Here is a 23,816-nt window from a genome sequence, read left to right as displayed (position 1 = left end):
AGAACAGATTAGAGAGATTTAAGAGACAAGAAGACCTTAAGAGTATAGGATTTAGGGGTCTGAGAAATTATCTAGAACAACTCCTTCATTTTACAGGTGTGGAAACTGAGGTGGAGAGATGAAGCAATTTGCCTAAAGTCACACAGCTAGTAAGTAGCAAAGCGATGACGAAGGTTTATGGTTGACATTATTAAGGATAAATTGATAGTGTGTGTGACTAATGAGATGAAAGAAAAAGGAAGAAGTCAGAAATGATTAAGTTTTAAACGGCAAAGTTTGGTCTATGAATTACTGGTAGTCCATAAGAATCCTCCCAGGGTTATTTAATGGCCATATGAAACTGTTATTTTAAAAAGTTTGGGGTTTTTCCCCTAACTTGGTATATAATATATGTAGTCTCACCTGTGTAAATGTCAAGTCCACCCCTACCCCCACCCCAGATCTGCAATATATTTACCCCTTAAGGAAACATCTTCTAACAATTCAGATTCTCTATAATTTAAAGTCTTAAGAGTTATTTGAGGAAATGAGACAGGATATGTCCAAGGCAGGACTGGAACCTGGGAAGGCCAGCAGGCTATATACATCTCTGTACTTCTGGTGAACAATATAAACATGAATAAAAAGCTTGTTTAATTGAATGAATGCAGTACATAGGATCATACTGCTGGAAGGGCCTTCAGAGTCTTTCTATCTACTCTAATCACCTTAATTTACAAATGAGGAAATTGGGGGTGGGGGAGGGGAGCCGAGTAACTTGCCCAAAGTCACAAAGCAGTAATCATCAGGGGTAGATTTTGAACCCCAGTTGTCTGACTCCAGAGTCAAGCAAAGCTCCTTCACACTGTTCCCTTTTGCCTGCCCTCCTGAATCTACATTCAAATACACCAAAAAGAAGATGTTTAACCTAAAGGCAATTGGGTGGTGTGATGGATGGGGTGCTGGACTTGAAGTTGGGAAGATTTGAGTGAATCAGTCAAAAAAGCATATAAGTGCCAGGCATTATTAAGTACTGAGAATACAAACACAAGCTAAAAGTCAGTCCCAGCCCTCCAAGAGCTTACATCCTAAAACAGTAAGACAACAAATAAAAGGAAGCTTTCCAAAAGGGAGACAATGACAAAGGTACCTACATGGGGCACAGCAAAGAAGTTCAGTGTCTGACCAGGACAGAACAAGTAGTCAGTCTTGGTGCCTTCTTTAACTGGAGGTTGCTCCTGAAGAGTCATCCAATCAGAGAGCGAGGGCTCAGCTGCAGAGGCAGGTGTATGCTGGGGCGTGTTCTTACTGCCCCAAGAGGTCTATTGTTAAATATTCAGCGTGAGCATTTTACACCTTGGCACTGGATAGAGCGCCAGGCCTGGAGTCAGAAAGACTCAACTTCATGAGTTCAAATGTGGCTTCAGACACTGGTTATGTGACCCCTGGGCAAGTTACTTAACTTAGTTTCCTCATCTGTAAAATTAGGCAGAGAAGGAAATTGCAAACCCCAGATGGGGTCTAGAAGAGTCAGACAAGACTGAAATGACTCAACAACAACTTAGAAATTGGCAAATGCTACAAATCATGACTTTATTTGTTTATTTATTTGTTTTTTATTTGCTAATTGTATAAGCTTTATAAAGTTATGTAGAAAATGTTAATAATGCAGATTCAACTTGAGTGTATCCCAGTATTTTTTTTTTCTCAGAGAACTGGTTAAAACTTACCAGCCCACCCCTGAGTGCAGAGTATTTCCAAAGAATAAAGTTTAGGGCTAAAGTGAGCTTCCAGGGTGAAAAGGTTTCTGTGCCATGGGGTAGAAAGTCCAGAGTGAAACCTAGAGAAGTTCTTAGCCACTTACTAAATGTGTGAGCCTGAACAAGGCAATTAACCCCGATCTTCTGTTTCCCCAGCGGCAAAATGGGGGAAATAATAACACCTACCTCGAAGGGCTGCTGTAAGGATCAGATAACAAATGTAAAATACTGTGCAAAAGTAAAATAGCTATTAAACTGAAATCACAACAGTGGTTATTAAAAGCAATCAATGAGCAAGCATTTATTAGCCCTTGCCATATTGTGGAACTGAGGATAATATATTCAGAAATATAAATTGAAACAATCCCTGCCAACAAAGAGCTTGAATTCTATTAGGAGAGTATCGACATACTTAAGTTTATAGGTAATGTATGCATAATGAATCCAAGGAGTTTGGGGATCAAGAAAGGCTTCCTGTAGAAAATATCACATGAATTTAGTCTAAAAGGAAGCCCGAGATTTTCTAGAGATCGATGGAACCATGTTAATGGTCAATAATCCAGGCAGTGGCAGAGTTGGGGGAGCAAGAGTTCTGTGAGGATTTTTGACCTCCAAAGTTAGTCTTAAATGGAAAAACCTTAAATGTTACGGTAACCAAGGACGGCACTCCCACCCTCAGCTCCCTCTCAACCAAGTCTTTCCAAGGATAAGAAGTTTTACAGAAACTTCAGCAGGTACTGAATGATCCCAAATGAGTATTTTGGACACTGTGGGAGGACCGATGCAGTCACAGGCTAATGTTGCTATGTGAGCTGAGCTTCATTAGAGGCTGCTGAGTCACCCAAAGAATGGTGAGATCTGAGGGCAGAAATCCAAGGCAGCTGGAGAATCGAAACAGTGAATAACATCTCAGGCTGTCTGTTGGCTGCTTGCATTTAAGTCCAGAGGCCGTCTCAGAGCCCCCAGTCCACTCTTAGTCTTCTCTGAAATAAAGACCTTTGAAATTGTTGAGTTTTTAAGTCATTTAAAGAATACAATTAGTCTAAGTTATCAATTATCCTCACCCCCTCAAAACTCCCAATACATATCTGGAAGATCAGTGTTTCTCCCTGAAACTTGCTGAATTAGGTACTGAGCTGACACCTCCAAGATACAGTCTTGCTGAAAAACACTTGCCTTGTTTCCCTTAAAAGGTTCAGAGAAAAGACTAGCTTTTGGCACACAGTAAGTACTTAATAAACAGACTGACTAGCTATTTAGTGTAGATCCTGTCATGGGTGTTTTCAAACAATGTCCCTTGTCCAAGGTCATGCAAGTAGTAAGCAAGCACTGAAAGGTAAGATCTGAACCTACATCTTCTGATTCCAGAGTAGGTGTTCATTCCAGGGCTTTTTATGTGAATATATGTCCAAGATTTTCCTTCTCAGGGCAACACACCAACCCAGTGGGCCTGGTAGAAGGAAACCCGTCAGGTTAGCCAAGGGAGCCTGGAGGTCAATGTTCCTGTATCCTGCTGTCTCTCTTTTGAAGGAAGGCACATCAAAGATCTCCAAGGGCTTTGCCTCTTGTACTTTTCTCATTCACAGCTGACTTTAAGAGCATTGCAGCTGTCACAATTTTACCCAACCACGGCCAGTGATCTAGGAATATTCTGTTCTACATTATAGTAGAAAGAGATGAAGTATATCACCATTTAACCACTGTTAAAAAGACAGCCTTAAATGCAGGAAGTCCCACGTTCACCTCCTGCCTCTCACACACAGTAGGTAGGGAGCCCTAGTTAGGTCATTTAACCTTTTGGAAACCCCAGGAAACTCTCTAAGCTTACAAACTGCAGAAGAAATGCCCATCTACACTGGTGGAGTTCCCTGTACCAATGATATCCTAGGTCTGGTCCCACCCCCTTTCTCCTTCACTCCCTCCCTAACAATGGAAGAAAACCAGGCCATTCCCACATCGTCTATTTTTTACTTAATCCCAGTGATTGATGATCCCTGTCGAGGACACCACCTTGCTAGTGAAATAGAAAAAGCGCTGAATTTAGAGTCAAAGAACCTAGTGTCAAATCTTCCTTCACCATATGACCTCGAACAAATCATTTCATTTTTCTGGGCCCTAGCTTCTTCTTTTGTAAAATGAAGAGGTAGGCCCTAATTGGCTTCTAAAAATGGTTCCTAGCTTTAAATCTATGGCGCTTTGGCTCCATATGGGCTAGGAGCTATGGAGCTCCTAGCTTTAAATCTTTTAAATCTATTTATAATTCTCCTACTCACCCCAGTTTATAACCAGACTCATCACTAATTCTCTATCCTCCTTGATCAGTTAGGTGGTGCAGAGGCTAGAGCCCCAGGCCTAGAGTCAGGAAGACCTGAGTTCAAATCCAACATCAAATACTTCCTAACTATGTGGCCCTGGATAAGTCACTTAATCTCTGCCTGCTTTGGTTCCCTCAAATGTAAAATGAGGGTAATAATAGCACCTACTTCCCAGGGTTGCTATAGGGATCAAATGAGGTAATATTTGTAAAGCACTTAGCACAATGCCTGATGCACAGCAAGCATTGTTTATTTCTCATATTTAATCAATTGCCAAGTCTTTTTAATTTTACAGCATAACATCTCACATCCCTCCCTTTTCTCCACTAACATGGTCACCATCTTCGTTAAGGTCCTTATTACCCTTCCCTGTATTATTTCAGTAACATCCTAATTGGTATCCTTGATTCTGATTCCTTCCTCCCCCCAATGCATCTGCCTACATAGCTGCCACAGCCATCTTTCTTAAACTTAGACCCAGCCTTGTCTCTCTCCTGTTCCCTACAGACTATAGAATAAAGTACAAAGTCATCTGCTTAGCATTTAAGAAGAACCCTGGAAAATTTGGTGTCAGTCTACCTATCCAAGGGCAGCTAAGTGGTGCAGTAAATAGTGTGCCAGGCCTGTAGTCAGGAAAATTCCTTTTCATGAGCTCAAATGCAGCCTCAGACACTTACTACCTGTGTGACCCTAGGCAAGTCAGTTAACCCTGTTTGCCTCAGTTTCCTCATTTGTAAAATGAGCTGGAGAAGGAAATGGCAAACCACCCCAGTATCTCTGCCAAGAAAACCCCAAATGGGGTCATGAGGAGTCAGACACAACTGAAAAAACAACTCAGCTACCTACCCAGATAGATAATGTCAAATGGTCACAAAGGCTGGTTTTTATCTGGAACACTCCATCCTCTATCTCCATGCCTTCCTAGAATGCCCTCCTTCCTAATCTCTACCTCTTAGAATATTTAGCTTCTCTGAAGGCTTAGCTCAGGAGCCACTCTCTGCATGAGGCCTTTCCGAATATCCACCTTGTCAGTGCACTTGCTCTGCTGATATTAGTTACTATTTCTATATGTAAGACTTTTAAGTAATCAATAATGCTCCATCTTCCCACCTCCCCCCAGCAACAGGCAGGGAACAAGCACGAATGAGCCCAACTCTGTGAGATACCTCTTGCTGACTTTTTCTCCCAGAGGAGTTTAGGCCCAGAGCACCAGCTGATTGCTGGAGAACTCTTCAGAAGCAATTCCTGTCTGAGGAGAGCATGGTCTCATATTTTTCCAACTCAGTCTGCACAATAACCGCCCACCACCACCCACACACACATATATACACATACACAATATACACACAAAATACAAAGAAACCCTAAAGCTACTAACACCAGCAGCTCTCTCACTGTGGACTCCAACCCCATCTACGATCACACCCTTGAAAGACTCAGCTTAACTGCATACCCTGGTGTCCCCTGGCATCTGGGTGGCAAAGGGACACTGAGCCTGGGGTAAGGAAGACTTGAGTTCAGATCCAACCCAGACACTAGCTGTGTGACCTTGGGCAAATCACTTGACCTCTGTCTCTGTTTCCGCAACTGTAAAATGGGGACAATAGCACCTATCTCCCAGGGTTGTTATGGGGATCAAATGAGGTAATATTTGTAAAGCACTTAGCATAGGGCCTGGCACATAGTAGGCACTTAACAAATGATTGTTTATTTTCTTCCTTCCTCTACCCGACCTCCTACTGGCCCTGAGTCCCCACTCAGAGGTACTCCTATGGCAAGATCCACAAAGTCTAATCCCAGAGATGCTTTGGCTACTGAGACCCACGGAGGTACCTGGTATACCAAAACCATAACCTCCAGGCAATAGAGTTGTGAGTCTCAAGGAACCATCCTTGCTCCCCAGGAATGAGAGACTCTCAGGGACTCACCCCTCCCAACCTCAAACACTGATCCCAAGGTAGGCAAGAACTAGCCTTCTCCTCTGGAAACCAGTGACTCAAAGACCAGTGAGAAGGAGAAAGGTCTGAACACCAACATATTATACACAGGAACAGAAGTCTACAGCATCCACAGAAGGTTTGAGAGATTGTCTGTATGTCTGTATAGATCCAAGCTCTCACTTGTCCCAGAGAGATAGAGGGTTTATAACCACAGACCCATTCAGAATGGGAAATAGAAGGTCAAGAATATCTTTGGGGATGGGGAGGTTCCCATACCAAGGGGTCTTTGTGAAAGCAGAATGAAGATCAGTGGGCTATTTAAAAAACAAACAAAAAAATCATTAGGACCCAAGGTGGCCAATATTGTAGGGATGTTGTAGGGATGTAGTAGGGATATAGTTAGATAGCTGAGATCTAGAATTCCCCATTTCAAGTCTGCAAGGAGACTGTAATTTCCACCTTTAGGCAGAGCAGGAGGAGCATCATGGCTGGGCCCTATCTCCAAGAGGGTTATTAAGCCAGAATTATACTACCTACTATGCATCAGATATTTGCAATCTAATAGGCACAATGCTCTTTTAGGAGTTGTGGGAAAAAAATTTTGATTTTCCCTGGTCACTCTAAAGTAAGTTAGTTTACTCATAGTCAGTTTAGCTTCCTCCCACCAAATGTTTGCTTCAAAAAAGATAATCATGGATAGCAAACAAATATTTATCCAAGCAAAGAGTAAAACAGAAATCAGAGAGACTACATAGATAAGAATAAACAAAAGACTACATAGGAGTAAATGGGTTATTGAAATTAGGAATAAGATAAATCTCAACTTAACCAAGAAGAGAAGATTTCACCAGAGTGGCCTACTTTTAGCATTCTCTGGGTGCACACTTACTGGGAATTAAGGGACATGTTAGGGGGCCAGTTTTCTATAGCTCCAAAGGCTCCCATCTTCTCTCCCCAAGTCATATTTTCTCTCTCAAACTGTGCTGCTTCTCCTTTCTGGCATTCTCTCCCATGTGTCTCTCATGTACGAAGTCTCAGATGTCTTTCAGCCAATAAGGAGTCATTTGCCCTTATATGTAGGCTGGGTCATTCAGCAGTCCTTCAGGAAACCCACCAACCTGCCTGGGCAAGGATGTTATATTTATATAGAATCGTAAGCAGAGCATGGCTTCTATTCACCAACCTATGGGTTATGGGACTCAGATGCTTGTGTGATACCATGGTCCACAGAATCAGACATGCCTGGGCTCAAGTCCTTTTCCTGACACACACTGGCTGCCTGATGCTAGGAAGATCACTTAGTCTATCAATTCCCCAGTCAGCTACCCAAGATGGAAAATTGCATAGTAGGTTCTAATCTGCATTCATATATGGAGTTTCCTCATGCCTACACTTATATTTCCTACACCTGTGAAATCTCAGGTCTAAAAATAATACAAATTGAGTGCTTATTAATTTATATATATGTTATATTCTCTCAGTGGGTCACAGAACCAGAGCTGGAAGACACTTCAGAGTCTAATATAACCCTCTCACTTACAGGTGAGAAAACTGAGGCCCTGAGTGTTTACTACATAGGGAGTAATAATAGCTAACATTTACATAGTGCTTACTATGGGCCAGGCTTTTTGCATCAGAGTTGGGATTTGAAGTCAGGTCCTTGGCTTTCAGAACCAGTGTTCTCATTGGACTATAAGCAAGGTCAAAGTCATTTCATTTTTGCCTTTACATCCCCAGGGCTTATCACAGTACCTAGCATATAGTAGGTGCTTAAGAAACATTTGTTCCCTGAATTAAATTGATAGCCTTTTAAAATGTCCAAAATTTCTTGTTTCAGTAAAAACAGGTGGTTGGACCACATTATCTTTGAAGGACCCTTCCAGTCCTATCTCACTAGGATTCTCTGAACACTGGCATATGATCCATTTTCAAACTTTTGTCTGTAAAATAAATGTCACTGACAGCTGGATGAGCTGCTTATCCGTGAACAGCCAGAGCTCTTCTCTCCTCCCCCGCAGCTACTGTACAAATGCTCTGGTGCAGAGATGATCAGATCCTGAATTAAAATATGAGTCACTTCCTGACGGAGGTGATGGCAAACAACTTGTTGCACCATCCAGGTTTCTCCCAAACCGAGGATCTGCAAATCCCTCCAACTCCAGGCAGAGCTTGGAATAAATAAAGGAACAGTGGCTTATCAGTCATCTCAGTCTTGCCTGACTTCAGCGGCCAGTGGCATAATCAAAGGCCTGCTGATGAGAGTTAATCATTCACATTCAAAGGCAGCTCTATTTCTCTTCCGGGACTTATATGGATGACACAGAAAGCTCTCTGCCCATTGCTGGAATCTTCCATCTACCACCCTGGAAGTCCTAAGGGAGTGTCATTCCCTATTCTCTGCCACCTCCCATTATCCATCCTGCTCCTGCCTGAGTGTGTTCATCTAATTCAGTTGTCAGCAACTCATTATAATAATTATGACAGCTAACATTTATACAGCACTTTAAGGTACCTTGACATTATCTTTTTTGCTCCTCACAATAATCCTGTAAGGGAGCTGCTATTATTACACCCATTCTACAGATGAGGAACTGAGGCTCAGTGATGTTAGATGACTTATCCATTGTCCCTTAGCTATTTGAATATTAGAGAAAGGATTATAATTCAGGTCCTCCTGACCCCAAGTCCAGCGCTCTTTCTGCTAGCAAAATGAATTCTGCATACAGGTTGTAGAGTAGATATGCATACCAATTTTGATAGAAATGCTAAGCCAGTCAATTCTACCTAATAATTACTTAACCCTTAAGTAGCTGAGTAATCACAGAATCTCAGAGGCCATCTCCAGAACAACTTATTGCACAAACAGGAATCTTGCCTTCAACATCTCTGATAAAAAGCAAGCAAGCTTCCCTGGAGTTATTACATCTGGGTTCTCAAAACTCTACTTAGAGAGTTAATTATCTCTCAGTTTAGAAGAAGCAAGGGAAGTAGGTAATACATACATACATACATACATACATACATACATACATATACACACACGTACATGTTTATATAGGCATATGCATATGTGTGTGTATATATGTATGTATATATATATATATATACACATATATATACACACACACACACATACATACATAAAATAGAGAAAGAAAGAGAGAGAGAGAGAGAGAGAGAGAGAGAGAGAGAGAGAGAGAGAGAGAGAGAGAGAGAGAATGTATAATAAATACAGTGTTTCATGGAAACCTGCACTGGTCTATTTACTCCACAGACATCCCTGGTTGAATCAGCCGTGCTTAAAATAATCATTAGGAGACTGTGGTCTATGACTTCTGGATTGCTGCCCCTTCTGCCTCTGAACCCCTCCTACCTCTCCCCACAACTTGAAAAAGGCTGACCAGGCAGTAGTATAATAAAACAAGTCAAATCAGTTTTTTTTAAATTATTAAGTACCTACTATGTGCAGGAAGGGACAGTGTGTCATAGTGGATTGAGAGGTGGCCTCAAAGCCAGGAAGATCTAGAGTCAAGTCCTACTTCTGACACACAGTGACTGTGTGACCCTGAGCAAGTCTCTTAACTTCTTAATGTTACAGCTGGCCCTCTAAAACTATAAATTGCTGAGAAGGTGTCTAATTATATTGGTAGAAAGAGTTTACTCACTCAAGAGTTCTCTATACCAGTGAAATCATAGGTAGTACCAGTCCCTATGCCTATGAGAAAAGCATTATCCTAGACACCAAGGATACAAAGGAAAAAAACAAAACAGTCTCTGCCTATCAGGTGTTTACATTCTCCTGAGTACATTCTCTATACAGCATATACAGAGACCTATAAGTTCATTGGGAGAGGGGGTGGGGGGGGCAGAGAGAACACTAGGAATTAGAAGAATCAGAAAAGTCCTCACAGAGAAAATGGTACCTGAGGTGAACCTTAAAAGAAGCCAGGGGTGCTAAGAGTCAGAGTTGAAGAAGTACATAAATATTATCTCTATGTTGATGATTCCCAAATCTACCTGTCCTTCCCTAACCTCTCTGCTGACCACTAATCTCACATCTCCAACTGCCTTTCAGTACAAACAAAACTCTGCAAGAAGAGACAGTAAGAGATATCTCATTTAAAATAACTCTAGGGGCGGAGCCAAGATGGTGGAGTAAAAGCAGTGGCTTGCTTGAGCTCTCCCCCAAACCCCTCCAAACACCTGTAAAAATGGCTCTAAACAAATTCTAGAGCAGCAGAACCCACAGAAAGACAGAGTGAAACAAATTTCCATCCCAAGACAACCTGGAAGGTCGGCAGGAAAGGTCTGTTGCACCAGGCTGGGAGAGGAGCACAGTTTAGTGTGGACTGCACAGGCAAAGACATGGCCTCAGCAGGCGTCAGGAGATGAATCACTGGTAGCTGTGGCAGTTTCCAGACTCCTCAGCCCACAAATGCCAAAGACAACTTAGAAGGTCAGTAAGAAAGGTCTGTTGGACCTCGGTGAGAGAGGAGCTTGGTCCTGATCCCAGTCCTGGCACAGCCCCAGGGCAACGGCTGCTTCTAGAGCTCTTGGCCCACAGAGGATCCAGTGGCTGATCAGAGAGTGATTCCAGGGATCTCTTTGCTGCTGCTGAGGAAGGATTCTCTTGCTTTACTCGTGCTTGATCTGGGTCACAGTCTTGGGTGGTGGTCCTGGGGCAAGGAGGAGCTTTAGCAAGGTAGAGCTTGTAGTGGCAGTAAAGAGAGAATCCTCCTCACAGTTCCAAGGCAGAAAAGAGTGCTTGTGGCCACTCATAGACCAGAACACAGGCCAGGAAAGGGGTAAATACTTCTCCTTTGATCACACCACCTAGGAAGAACTGAAAACTTACAGGTCCCTAGAGCTATCTCCAAAAACAGTTGCACAAACCCCCTGAAGCTTGGGACAGTACACCCTCCACACTGGAAGTAGAGCCCTACCTTAACATAGAGTTAAAAAGTCAAGTAATTGGCTGGGAACATGAGCAAACGGTGGAAAAATAATCAGACTATAGAATCTTACTTTGGTAACAAAGAAGATCAAAACATACAACCAGAAGAAGACAACAAAGTCAAAGCTCCTACATCCAAAGCTTCCAATAAAAATATGAATTGGTCCCAGGCCATGGAAGAGTTCAAAAAGGATTTTGAGAAGCAAGTAAGAGAAGTAGAGGAAAAATTGGGAAGACAAATGAGAGTGATGCAAGACAATCATGAAAAACAAGTCAACAGCTTTCTAAAGGAGCCCAAAAAAAACACTGAAGAAAATAACACCTTTAAAAATAGACTAACCCAAATGGCAAAAGAGGTCCAAAAAGCCAGTGAGGAGAAGAATGCCTTAAAAAGCAGAACTGGCCAAATGGAAAAGGAAGTCCAAAAGCTCAGTGAAGAAAATACTTCCTTAAAATAATTCTAGACAGTATAAAATACCTGGGAGTACACTTACCAAAACAATCCTAGGAACTATATAAACAAAATTATTTTAAAAAATTTATACAAATAAAATCAGATTTAAATAATTGGAGAAATATTAACTGTTCATGGGTAGGCAGGGCCAATATAACAAAAATGACAATTTTACCTAAACTAATTTATATGTGCAGTAGACATCTTAAACTCCATATGTCCAAAATGTAACTCATTATCTTTCACCCATATTCTTCCCTCCTTCCTTATTATTATAGAGGACAACACCATCCTCCCAATCCCTCAGACTCACAACCTAGGAGTCATCCTGGACTCCTCCTTCTCTCATCCCCCATATCCTGGTAGTTGCCAAGGCTTGTTGATTTCACCTTTGCAACATCTCTCAAATATGTCCCCTTCTCTTCTTTGACACTGCCACCTCTCTAGTACAGGCCCTCATCACCTCACACTCAGATTATTACAATAGCCTGCTAGTGACACTGGCTTCCTCAGTGTTCCAGGAAAAAAAGCACTCCATCTCTTGGCTCCAGGCATTCTCTCTGGCTCCTCCATGCCTGGAATCCTCTCCTCCCTCTGCTCTGACTCACCTCCCTGACTTCTTTCTACTAAAATCCCACCTTCTATAGGAAGCTTTCCTTAACCCCCTTAACCCCTCTAGTGCCTTCCCTCTAAAGTTATTTCCTATTTATCTTGTATATAACTTGTTTTGTATATATTTGTTTGCTTGTTGTGTCCCCCATTAGATTGTAAGCTCCTTGAGGACAAGAAATTATCTTTTGCTTTTTTTATTCTGTATCCCCAGCACTTAGCACAGTGCCTAGCACAAAGCAGGTCCTTAATAAATGTTTATTGATTGATTGAAATACATTCTAGTAGGAAGGGTAGAAAGACAGCTTTGCAAGAGAACAGAGGTGAGAAATGGAATTGCAAGTTCAGGGAATCAGTGGTAGGACAATTTATTGGAATATAGAGCTCATGAAGGTAAGTAATTCATGAAGGTAAGTAATATGAACCTTCAGAAAGGTTGAAGGAAGTCAGATTGTGGAGGATTTTTAGTGCAAAGTTGAGGAATTCATATTTTATATTAGTATAATAGGGAGCCACTAAAGGTTTTTGAGCTGAGAAGTTATATAGAATGACTTAAGTTTTAGGAATATTAATATGAAAGTTGTAAAGATGAATCAGACGGAAGAAAGAAAAGAAGCAACAAGACTAAAAAGGAGGCTATTAGAATTGTCCAAGCAAGACGTGATGATGGTCTGAACTAGGCTGATGGCCATGTGAATAGAGAGAAAGAGAAGGATATGATTATTGTTGTAAAGGCAGAATAGGCTAAATTTCACTAATGACTGACTATGGGAATTGAGGAAGAGAGAAGAGTCAAAGATGACTTTTGCAACTCAGAGTTGTAAACTTGTCTGATTGGAAGTAACATGGTATCCTCAACAGAAATATGGAAATTTAGAGAAAGCAGGGAGGGGAGGTAGCATTAGGAAGGAGAACAAATGAGCTCCATTTTGGACATATGTAAAGTCTGAAAGCAAGAAAGTCAAGAAGCCTCATCTTCCTGAGTTCAAATATGACCTCAGACACTTACTAGCTGTATGACGCTGGACAAGTCACTTAACCCCATTTGCCTCAGTTTCCTCAACTATAAAATGAGCTGGAGAAAGAAATGGCGAACCACTCCAGTATCTTTGCCAAGAAAACCTCCCATGGGGTCACAAAGAGTCAGATACTGTTTGGACTGAAAGGACTCAACAACAACAACAAAATTTGAGATTCTGATAGAGTTTCATGGAGATGCCCACCAGAGAGATAGCAATGTGAGACTGGATTTCAGAAGAGAGATTTGAGATGGACCAGGGGATTTGAGAGTCATCACTTTCTGGGTGTGTTGGCACAGGTCTATAATCTGTGCTACTGGAGAAGGCTGAGGTTAGTGATTTACCAGAGTTTCAGTAAAGACAAAGGGTGTCTGCACTATGGCAAATCTCTGGCAGCAGAGAGTCATTGGCCCACTAAGGAAGGGCAAACTAATCCAAGTCAGAAAAAAATAGAGAGAATCAAAACTTTTGTGCCAACAAGAATTGGGATCCAGCCTATGAGTAGCCATTTCATTTCAAGCCATGGCAAGATAGGGAGATGCAGTCTCAAAAATAATAATAATGGTAATTTAAAAATTAAATCCATGGGAGCTGATGAGAAAACCAAGAGAGAGTGCATAGTATAAAGTAAGGAGGAAAGAAAAGAAAGAAGGAAGGAAGGAAAGAAAAAAACATTTATGAAGTGCCTACTATGTGCCAGGTATTATGATAAGTGCTTTACAAATATTATCGCATTTGATTTTCACAACAACCCTAATGCAGGTGCTATTATTAGTACCATTCTACAGTTCAAGAAACTGAACCAAACATAGGTTAAATGATTTGCCCAGGGTCACACACCTAGTAAGTGTCTGAGACCAGATTTGAACTCAAGTCTTCCTGACTTCAGACCCAATGCTCTCCCTAAATGTACTACCTAGCTGTGGCAAAGAGACAAAAGCCAAGGACAAAGTCTTTGGGGGCACCTGTCTTTAATGGGTGGGAGATGAATGATAATCTTGTAATGGATATCATAAAGTAACAGTCATGCAGGTAGGAGGAGAAAGAGAGAGCAAAGTCATGACAGGCAAGAAAGGACATAGTGTCCAAAAGGAAGGAGGTGGTTAGAAGTGTCTAGAGTTGTAAAGAGGCCAAGAAAGATGAGGACTGAGAAAGCAGCTAAGTGATCATCAGTTATCTTGGAGAGAGTAGTTTTAGTGAAGTGGTTAGGGTCAGAAGCTCGAGAAGTGGATGGGGGGAGGGGTCAGAAAAGGAGAGTGGGGAAATGGAGGCACTCAATGTGGTTCAGTGATCTGACTGAAGAAATAAATAAATTCAGTCAAAATGGTCAAACTAGTTGTGCATATAAGTTCAACCTCCATCCTCTCACCTTCCTTTACCAGTACTTGTATAGATCTCTTCCCAAAGTGGAGGTAGGGGACCTATAACATAAGACAGCTTCATTCTATGCTTCCTTCTATACAATCTTTCCAAAACCTGTCATTGCCTTCACCAAAAAAGAATATACGTTTTGTCTAGAATATAAAAATAAGTAAAACTGAGGGGGCAGGATCAAATCCATAAATTTCAACTTACTGAGCTTGCTATTGCACTAAATTCAATAGCCTAAATGTGGTTCCCACCTTTGTGTCACAAATAAATGACCATAACATCCCACCACTTACTCCATGCAATCCATCTATGCCAACTCACCTCTTCAGAAGAAAATGGTAGGACAAAGGGCAACAAAAGATGACAAATGGAAAGTCAAGTAGCCACTGACTACTGTCCATACATCATGACTCTGATGGAGGGGATAATGGAGTAGAGGTGGTGGAGATTGTGTACAAGGTATGCTCACTACCCATCCAAGAAAAGGTAACTCTCCCAGAACTGAGCTGGCTCAGGCACTCTCTGGAATAGTGCTCTTGAGCAGAAATACAACTAGGCTCACTGTATAATCTATTGCAAATGCTCTCCTTCCCTTTTTACCTCGTTAAGATAGTACCCCTCTCCCGGCAACACCTCTTCTCTACCTTCTCCAATGGAAACAAACCTCCCAGGTTTTCTCCCTCAGGTCTCTTCTTAAATCCTACTTAGATTCAGTTAAATTCAACAAGCATTTATTAAGTCCCTACTGTATGCACAGCACCAAGCTAGGCAGCAGAGATCAAAAAAAAAGTCGATATATTCCCTGCCCTCAATAAGCTTAAATTCTAGCAGAGGGGATGGAAATGGGAACTAACAACCGGGGGACCAGGAAAAGACTTATATAGGATGAGCTATGCTCTGAAGGAAACTAAGGATTTTAATAGGTGAAGGTAAGGAAGAACCATATTTTGAATATAAGAGTGGGGAGAAGGAAAGGTGCACCTCTAAGGCATGCCAAGGTACAAAGCAAACAGATAGAATGTCATGTACAGGAAGCAACCAGGAGGCCAGTTTGATAGGAAAGGAGAATGTATAATAGGAAATAAGACTAGAAAGGAAAATATGTTCCTTACTGTGGATGGTTTTAAATGCCAGGCAGAGGATTTTATATTTTATCCGAGAATCAATAGGCAGCCACGGAAGATTTTTGAGTAGGGAAATGACATGGTCAGATCTGTTTTAGACATATCAATCTGGCAGCTGTGTTGAGGTAGGATTGGAGAGTACAAAAGCCAGAAGTAAGGAAAGCAGTTAGTAAGCTATTGCAGTAGTACAGATAGGAGACAATGAGTGTGTGAACTAGGGAGAAAGCTGTATGAATGGATAGAAGGGGAAAGACCCAGAGATGTTGTGGACATACACGAGCCTTGACAACTAATTGGCTGTGCTGAGCCAAAGAAAGGGTCAAAGATGAGTCAAAAGTTGAGAGCCTGGGTGACTAGAAGGATGGTGATGTCCTTAAAAGTCATCTAGGGGAAGATGTCCAGAAAATAATTGGTAATTCAAGACTGCAGTACCGAAGAGAAATTAAGCTTAGATCATATGCATGCATTGATTGTGGGCCAAATACCCTGTATATATCTTATTTGTACATAGTTGTTTGCATGTTGTCTTCTCCATTAGACTGTGAGTTCCTTGAAAGCAGGAACTGTCTTGCCTCCCCCCCCCCAGTATTTAGCATAGTGCCTGGCACATAGTAGATACTTAATAAATGTTTATTGGCTGACTGCACATCAGAGGGTTAGATATGCAGATCTGAGGGTCAACTGAATAAAATAACAACTGAACTTGCAAGATTTCCTAAGATCACCAAGGGAGAGAATAAGGAAATAGAAGAAAAGTGCGCTCAAGCCAGAACCTGAGGCTGCCCTAGTGGGCGGTAAAGGGGTGATGAGTCAGCAAAGACTGAGAAGGAGTAGTTAGACAAGTATCAGGAGAACCAAGAGAGAGCCGTGCCACAGAAGCTGAAGGGGAGAGAGAGTGTCCAGGAGGAGGGGGTGGTTGACAATGTCAAAACTGCTCAAGAAAAAAATGACTGTTTCAAAATTAGCAGGCTTCAAGGCAGTGGTTCTGATGCATTTCCACATCTACAACTCTCAAAGTCATTTTCTTTTTTGGTTTCAATGAGCCTGCTTTCTGGCTGTCAATCAGATTCAACGTGCTCTTCAGATTTTCATGGCATTTGCCATAAATAATAACTCATATTTCCATAGTCCTTTACAGGTTTCAAGGTACTTTACTCATAACCCCATGAAGTAGATAGTCCAAGTATTATTACCCTCATTTTATAGATGAAGACCCCGAGACTCTGAAATGTCAAGTGACTTGCCCAGTCACACACTATTGAGTGCCAAAACCAGGCTTCAAATTTAGGCCACCTGAATCCAAGACTTTATCACTCCCCAACTTCATTACATTTTTTTCCCTTTCTGTGGAAAATGTTCCCATTGCTTAGCAGAGTGCCAGGCACATAGTAGGCACTTAATAAATGTTTATTAACCGATTGGTGATATACCAGATTCTATGCTAAGTTCTGGGTATATAAAACAACAGTAACAACAACAAAATGTAAGTCAGTCAGTCAACAAGCATTTCTTAAGGCCTTCAGTATGCAATAAACTCATTGAAAAAGAAAGATTCCATATATACCAACCTATTTATATCAGCACTTTTTGTGGTAGGAAACAAAGTAGATGCCCATCAGCGGGAGAAAACACTTGTAGTACCTGAATATAATGGAAGATTATCATGCTACAAGAAACAATGAACATAATGAATACACAAGAAGCATGAGAAGAATTACATGAACCGATGAAGAGTGAAGTAAAACCAGGAAAACAATATTCACAGTGCCTACAACAATGTAAATGAAAAGAACAACCACTACAAATGATATGCATAATTGACATCAAATTGCTTGCCTTCTCAGGAGGTTGGGGAGTAGTGGGAAGGAAGAAAAGAATTTGGAACTCAAAATTTGAAAAAAAATGTTTAAAATAAGTAAAGAATAAAAAAAGGGGAGAATGGATGGATGCTTCCTCCTTCTCCCTGCACAAAACGCTGCACTGATTTTAGTACCATTAGAAATTACCTTTTGTCCCTCTTCCTGCACTTCAATTTCATTTTCTATTTAGCTGAACGCACTTTCTCTCTGTGTAAAAGAAAAGGTTGAAACTCTTGGAAGTGCCTTCAAGGGTGCCTGACACTCTAAGGTCCGAGCTAGATTCCTAGAAGGTTTGAAGTATTTATCTCATTCGCCTTTGAAGTATTGGATGTATTCTTCAGGGTCATTCATTGATGAGGCCTGAGGGCCCCTGGCTACAAGGCTGTTTAAGAGTTCCGAAAGCTCTGTTCAAGTCTGACCCCAAGCACAACTGTGAAGTCAACAAGCTTTGTCTTTTGGTGAGGGCCATCATCCCACTTTCAGGATATTCTCCTCTACAGTCACTTACCTTCTTAGTTTTCTCATTTGTAAAATGAGGGGGTTGAACTCAGTGGCTTCAAAGGTCCCTTAACAGTTCTAAATCCATGACACAATGGTCCTCAGACCCTGATTTCAGATACCCAGTGCCCCTCACGTGTCTCTCTGGTTGCCCTACTTTCTATCCTTTAAAAGTATGTCTGCATTCTCTCATGATGAAAAATGCTATCAACCTCCAGAAAGAGAACTGATGAATTCTGAGTGCAGATTGAAGAATTTTTTCCCACTTCTTTATTTTTCTGGCTTTTTTTTTCCCAGCTTAATACTGTGGAAATATGTTTTGCATGACCTCATGCATATAATGGGTATCATTTTTCTTGCCTTCTCAATGGTTGGGGGTAGGGATAGAAGGAGGGAGAGAATTTGGAACTGAAAATAAAAATTTAAGGAAAAAAGTATGTCTGTCCTCCCCAGTCTAAATACCTATTTTTTCAATGCTTTCCTTTCTACCTGTTGATGTAATACTCATTTTAAAATTCTATTTTGTGGCCTATGACCACATGCTCTGGGTTAACTTAAACTGAATTCAATCTTGGGGGTTTCTCAAGAAATCAGATGTCTTAGATTTGTTTTGCCTCCATAGAAAGTTTCATCTGGGAGCCTCAGAATATAATTCATGGTTAGATCTGTGGTTCAAAAAGGCCTCAACTCTGAGAGCCACTATGGCTCAGTGGAAAGCACTTGAGATTTGGAATCAGAAGACCTATGTCCAAGTATCAGGTCAGCTCCTTAGTGACTGTGAGACCTTGACTTCTCTGGGCCTCAGTTTCCTCAGAAGTAAAATGAAGAGATTGGATTCAGTGACCTCTAAGGTCCCCACAAGTTCTAAACCCATCTTGAACATCTGTTCAAGCACTCAAGATAACAATATTTATTAGGTACAAGACAACCTTTATTTTACCTCAGAAAGAATGTAGAAGTCAAATGACTCCACAGCAGCCCATCAGTACAATTCTCCCACCTTCTAGCGAATTCATCCTCTACCTGTCTCCCTATGAGAGACCCATCTATTTCTCTAGACCCCATGGTGCCACCTTTCGATTTGGATTTCTCTCGGAAAGGAAACAAATTTTCTAGAGAAAGAAAACCTATCTCCCCCCCCAAATAAAAGCCCAGTGAGCCCACTTACACTACAGGAACTGATACAGGACTCCAGACTTATGACGGCACCCTAAGGTCTTATACTTTCCCTAAAAGAAAATGAATTTAAAGTTGCTTACAGTGCTAGGTGGCCCAGTGAACAGTGCACTGAGCCTGGAATCAGAAAGGCCTGAGTTCAAATCCGCCTCAGACACTTACTAGCTATGTGACCCTGGGCAAGTCACTTCATCCTGTTTGCCTCAGCTTCTTCATCTGTAAGAGGATCTGGAGAAGGAAATGGCATCTAGTATCTTTGCCAAGAAAATCCCAAGTAGGGTCACGAAGAGTCAGACACAATTGAACAAGAGCCAATCTCCCTCTCATCTGACCTCCATGTTTAAACAATTCACAGGAGCAATTGAGAAATAGGTCTAGGTTTTTATTCCTCTATATCAAGATTCAGTATCAAAGAGACTAATGTTGCCCATTCTCATTCTAAAAGGCCACATCCTAGAACTCTCAGAAAGAGTTTCCCTCTGAGAAAAGCCTTCTCTCTCAGATTGTGTTCCATGTATAATATCTTACATGTACACAGCTATTTGCACGTCATCTCCCCCATTTAAATGTGAGCTCCTTCAAGACCTTATTTTTGACTTTCTTTGCTTAGTACTGTCTTGATTCACATGAAGTACTTAATAATCTCCTATACTTATCTCTTTGTCTGAGGAGGTAGGGGATCTCCCAAATGGGAATTTTGCCTTAGGGACTGCATCAACCACAGCAAAGCCTTCTTAAATTGTAGTGTAGATGAAGTATTTATATAAGCAAGTGTTTATAGAACTCCCAATGAGGGGGTATTCACCAAGAGTTATATAAATGAGTTATTCAAACCCTGTTTGACTCACAAAAGTGACTGAGAAAGAAAAAATTCACCAATTAAAATGACTAGTCATAGCATAACTTCTTCCAAGGGTAGTTGCATTTTTTTTCCAAAAAGAAATCTGGACACATAAGCTATCTAGAAACCCAAAGGAGAGATTCCCATGGTAGGATTTTATACAGTTAAGCAAGCAGACAATAAGAGATATTTTTCCATGGAGATGGGGAGACTTCCCAGCACCCCTCACGTTTCATCGTATGGCCAGCTGCCTACACACAACACCAGATTTGGCAATATTTACTTTGGCCTCATTCCTTTCTCACTGTGAAATGAACTCACATGTTGAATCATCTAAACACAGGATATATAATATTTCAATAGAAAATAAGCTTCTTGAGGATAGGGACTATTCCTTTTCCTTGTCTTTATAGCCTAGTACTTAATATAATGCCTTGCACATAATAGGAACTTAATAAATGAAGAATTAAAGTGAACTTGGTATATGGAAGAAGTTATGGACTTGAGTCAAGTACTGGGTTCAAATCCTGAAATTGACTCTTAATTAACTAGTTTTGTGACTTTGGGCAAGTCACTTCACCTTTATGAGCCTCAGTTTCCCTACCTAGATAATACCCAAAGTAACTACTTCATGGGGTTGTAGTGAGGAATGTACTTTTCAAGGTCTTACATTATTGAAATAAGAGGTTGAGGTACTGTATGTTGATTTTTATTATAAGTCACTCTCAAGATTATTTGCTGTTCAGTTGTGTGACCCCGTTTCGGGGTTTTCTCAGCAAAGGCACTGGAGTGGTTTGCCATTTCCTTCTCCTGCTCATTTTTCAGATGAAGAACTGAGGCAAACAGAGTTAAGTGATTTGTCCAGAGTCAAAGCTACTCACAGCTATTAAGTGTCTGAGGCTGAATTTGAACTCAGAAAGGCAAGTCTTCCTGACTCCAAACCCGTTGCTCTATACCCTAGACCATCAAGTCTGTCCCCTCAAGATTATAGCTGAATTCATTTAACATAACCTTGTTCATGGGGCCTACAAGCTTGTTTTATTGTAGTTTTCTTTTTTGACAACTGTATTTCAATATAATTGGTTTCCTTTGTAGGGAAAAGGGAAGGGAAAAAACTATTTATTAAGTGCCTACTACGTGCCAGGTACTATACTAAGTACTTTATAAACATTATCTCATTAAATCTTCACAATTACCCTGGCAAGTAGGTGCTATTGTGATCCCCATTTTATAATTGAGAAAACTGAGGCAGACAGAGATAAAGTGACTTGCCCAGGGTCACACAGTAAGTGTCTGAGGCTGGATTTTAACTCAGGTCTTCCTGAGTCCAGACCCAGCGTTCCATCCACTATGCCACCTAGCTGCCTTTGTAATCTTAGATATTTTATTTTATGCATTTAAAAACATTATTCTGTTAAGAGTCCTTACCTGGGCTTCACTAAACTGCCAACAGGGTCCATCACACACACACACACACACACACACACACACACACAGGGTTAAGGGGGCAGCTAGGTGGCACAGTGGATACAGCACTGGCCCTGGAGTCAGGAGGACCTGAGTTCAAATCCAGCCTCAGATACTTGACACCAGCTGTGTGACTCTGGGCAAGTCATTTAATCCCAATTGCCTCACACACACAAAAAAAGGTTAAGACCCCCTGCTCTAGTGAGAAGGTTTCCACTAAAATTAGTGTTCAAAATTAGAGGATGTATAGTCAGAAGGGACCTTGAAGAGCATGTACCCCCAAATCCTTCATTTTACAGATGAAGGTTGAGAGCCTTGCCTGAGGTAGTAAGCAGTAGAGAAGGCTTTCAAACCCAGAGCCTTTGAATCCAAATTCAGTTCTCTCTCTATTGTTTGAATGGGATTCTATGAGTTCCTTTCCCCTCAGCATCCCAAGCTCCTCTTGGTAAGATGCCCTTCCTAGAAGCCAGTGGGCATGGGTGTCCTTTCTAATTCATCCCAGTTTGTTTTATCACTGGATAATGTGCTGGATTTCTTAATTAAATTTAGTTCTTTGGGAGCTGTTTCTGTAGGTGTTATAAATAATAGAATGGAGTCTGCATCCAGAATTGTAAAAATTAATTTCCCCTGCCTGGCATGCTGTGCTGTTATTATTTAGTCATTTTTTATGGCCGGTACAGTGCCCAAGGAAGGGCCCAGAGCAAGGGAACTAAGGCTGTGTCTTTGCCACAGCAACAGAGAATAATAATAATAGTAGCTGACATTTATATGGAGGTTTGCAAAGTACTCTGAATACAGCCTCTTTTGATTCTCACAACTGCTCTGTGAGATAAGTGATTTAAAAAAAAAAATATGACCCATGACTTCATTAGCATAGGTAGCTCTCAGTGAGGAAACTTTCTCTACCAATGCAGGTCAGCATTATTTCTTCAGCTTTTAAGTCTTACAGAGTTGCCTGGGCTACTATGACTTACCCATCATACAGTTAGCACATCTCTACCCCAAGAATATTGGGACTTGAACTTATTTCACCCTAATCTGGTGTCACTTCTCTATCCATAACACTATACAACCATTTAAGTAAGTATTATAGGGATGATTGTTTCCATTTTATAGCTGAAGAAACCAAAGCTGAGAAAGATTAACTTCCAGGTTCACAGAGAGAGTAAGTATCCATGATAGGATTTGGGTCTGGGTCATTCTGGCTCCAAGGCCAGAATCATAACCACTCTGCCATGCTTCCTTCCATTGTTCTTATCTTTTCTTTTTTGTTGTCATTGATTTATTTCTTAAATAAGTTTATAAATAAATTTTAAATTAAATCAACTTCTTTTTTTCAGTTAAAAATCTGTTTTCTCTACCTCCCCCCTCACCTCTCCCTACCCCCTCCCATACGCAATTGAAAACGAACAAAACTCATAGGCATAATCAATCAAAACAAATTTCTTCATTGGCCATGCCCCAAAATATATGTCTCATTCTGCCCCCCTAAGTCTAGGACCTCTCTGCTGGGAAGTAGGTATCATGCTTCATCCTATCCCAGCTTTCAAGAGTGGGCAAGATTGTTCATTCTTCTGACATTTTAAGAGTTTGGCATTAATTAGCAAAACACTTAGGATTATACACTTAAGAGATCAGAGGAATCTTCAAGGTCATCTAACATAATCATCTCATTTTAAAGTTGGGGAAACTGAGGGAATTTAAATTATTTAACCCAAGATTACACAGGTAGTAAAAGGCAGAGCTGGAATCTGAACCAAGGTTCTCTAATGCCTAATCTAGCACTCTTTCCTCTATATTACAAAGCCTCCCTATTCGCTCTTCCACAGCATATTGAGATTTGAATTAGATATCAATTAAGTTTCTCTCTGAATATAAGAGGGAATATGCCATTGTCAAGTGAAGCACTACATGCTAATGACTTTCAAATGGTTGGTTGTGTTGCTACATCTGGCAAGGGACAATACAGTAATGCTTACTAAGCCTCCATGTAGTTCTGTTAGTGTCTTGATGACCTTGGCCCTTGTATACATGCAGCTCCCTCACTCGTGTCTCACCAGCTCAGCAAGAGAGTGATGCAAACACCTGTTACAATCCATAGGCAGTGGGTACGCATAATGGCTTTATGACAGATTATAACACAATTTGGTACCTGGGGCAAATAGCATCAGATGTGGGAAGGGCACTTTGCTCATCTGGGGTGCATATAGGATGTGAGGTTGTACTATACTAAAGTTTCTGTCCTTCCACAAGACTGTACTCTAGTGCCTTCCGCAGTTCCTGGTTACCAGGGGAGCAATTGTTGTCGTGGCTGCCATTCATTCTCAAAGAGGACCAATGACATCATGAGGGTGATGTCTTGACTTGCTCATAAATTGCATTTAAGTGAGGTAGAGCTGTGCAAAGTTGTCAGCCCCTCTCTTTCCTCCAGTGACATTTAAGTCCAATGT

General features: G+C 41.1%; 1 long non-coding RNA gene across 1 annotated transcript in view; it reads right to left on the bottom strand.

Moving 5' to 3' along the window:
- The window catches only part of LOC144456843 (uncharacterized), a 70,359-nt gene extending 46,936 nt beyond the window's left edge, over positions 1-23,423 (bottom strand). The window contains exon 1 of the long non-coding RNA XR_013486011.1: positions 23,346-23,423. This is a non-coding gene — a long non-coding RNA (uncharacterized LOC144456843). The remainder of the gene's footprint in view (positions 1-23,345) is intronic.
- Between the last annotated feature and the right edge of the window lie 393 nt (positions 23,424-23,816).

The sequence above is a fragment of the Phascolarctos cinereus genome, unplaced genomic scaffold (genome assembly GCF_003287225.1).
Source record: "Phascolarctos cinereus isolate Bilbo 61053 unplaced genomic scaffold, phaCin_HiC Scaffold_4;HRSCAF=312, whole genome shotgun sequence".
Lineage (NCBI taxonomy): Eukaryota > Metazoa > Chordata > Mammalia > Diprotodontia > Phascolarctidae > Phascolarctos > Phascolarctos cinereus.
This window is presented reverse-complemented; position numbering and strand designations above follow the sequence as displayed.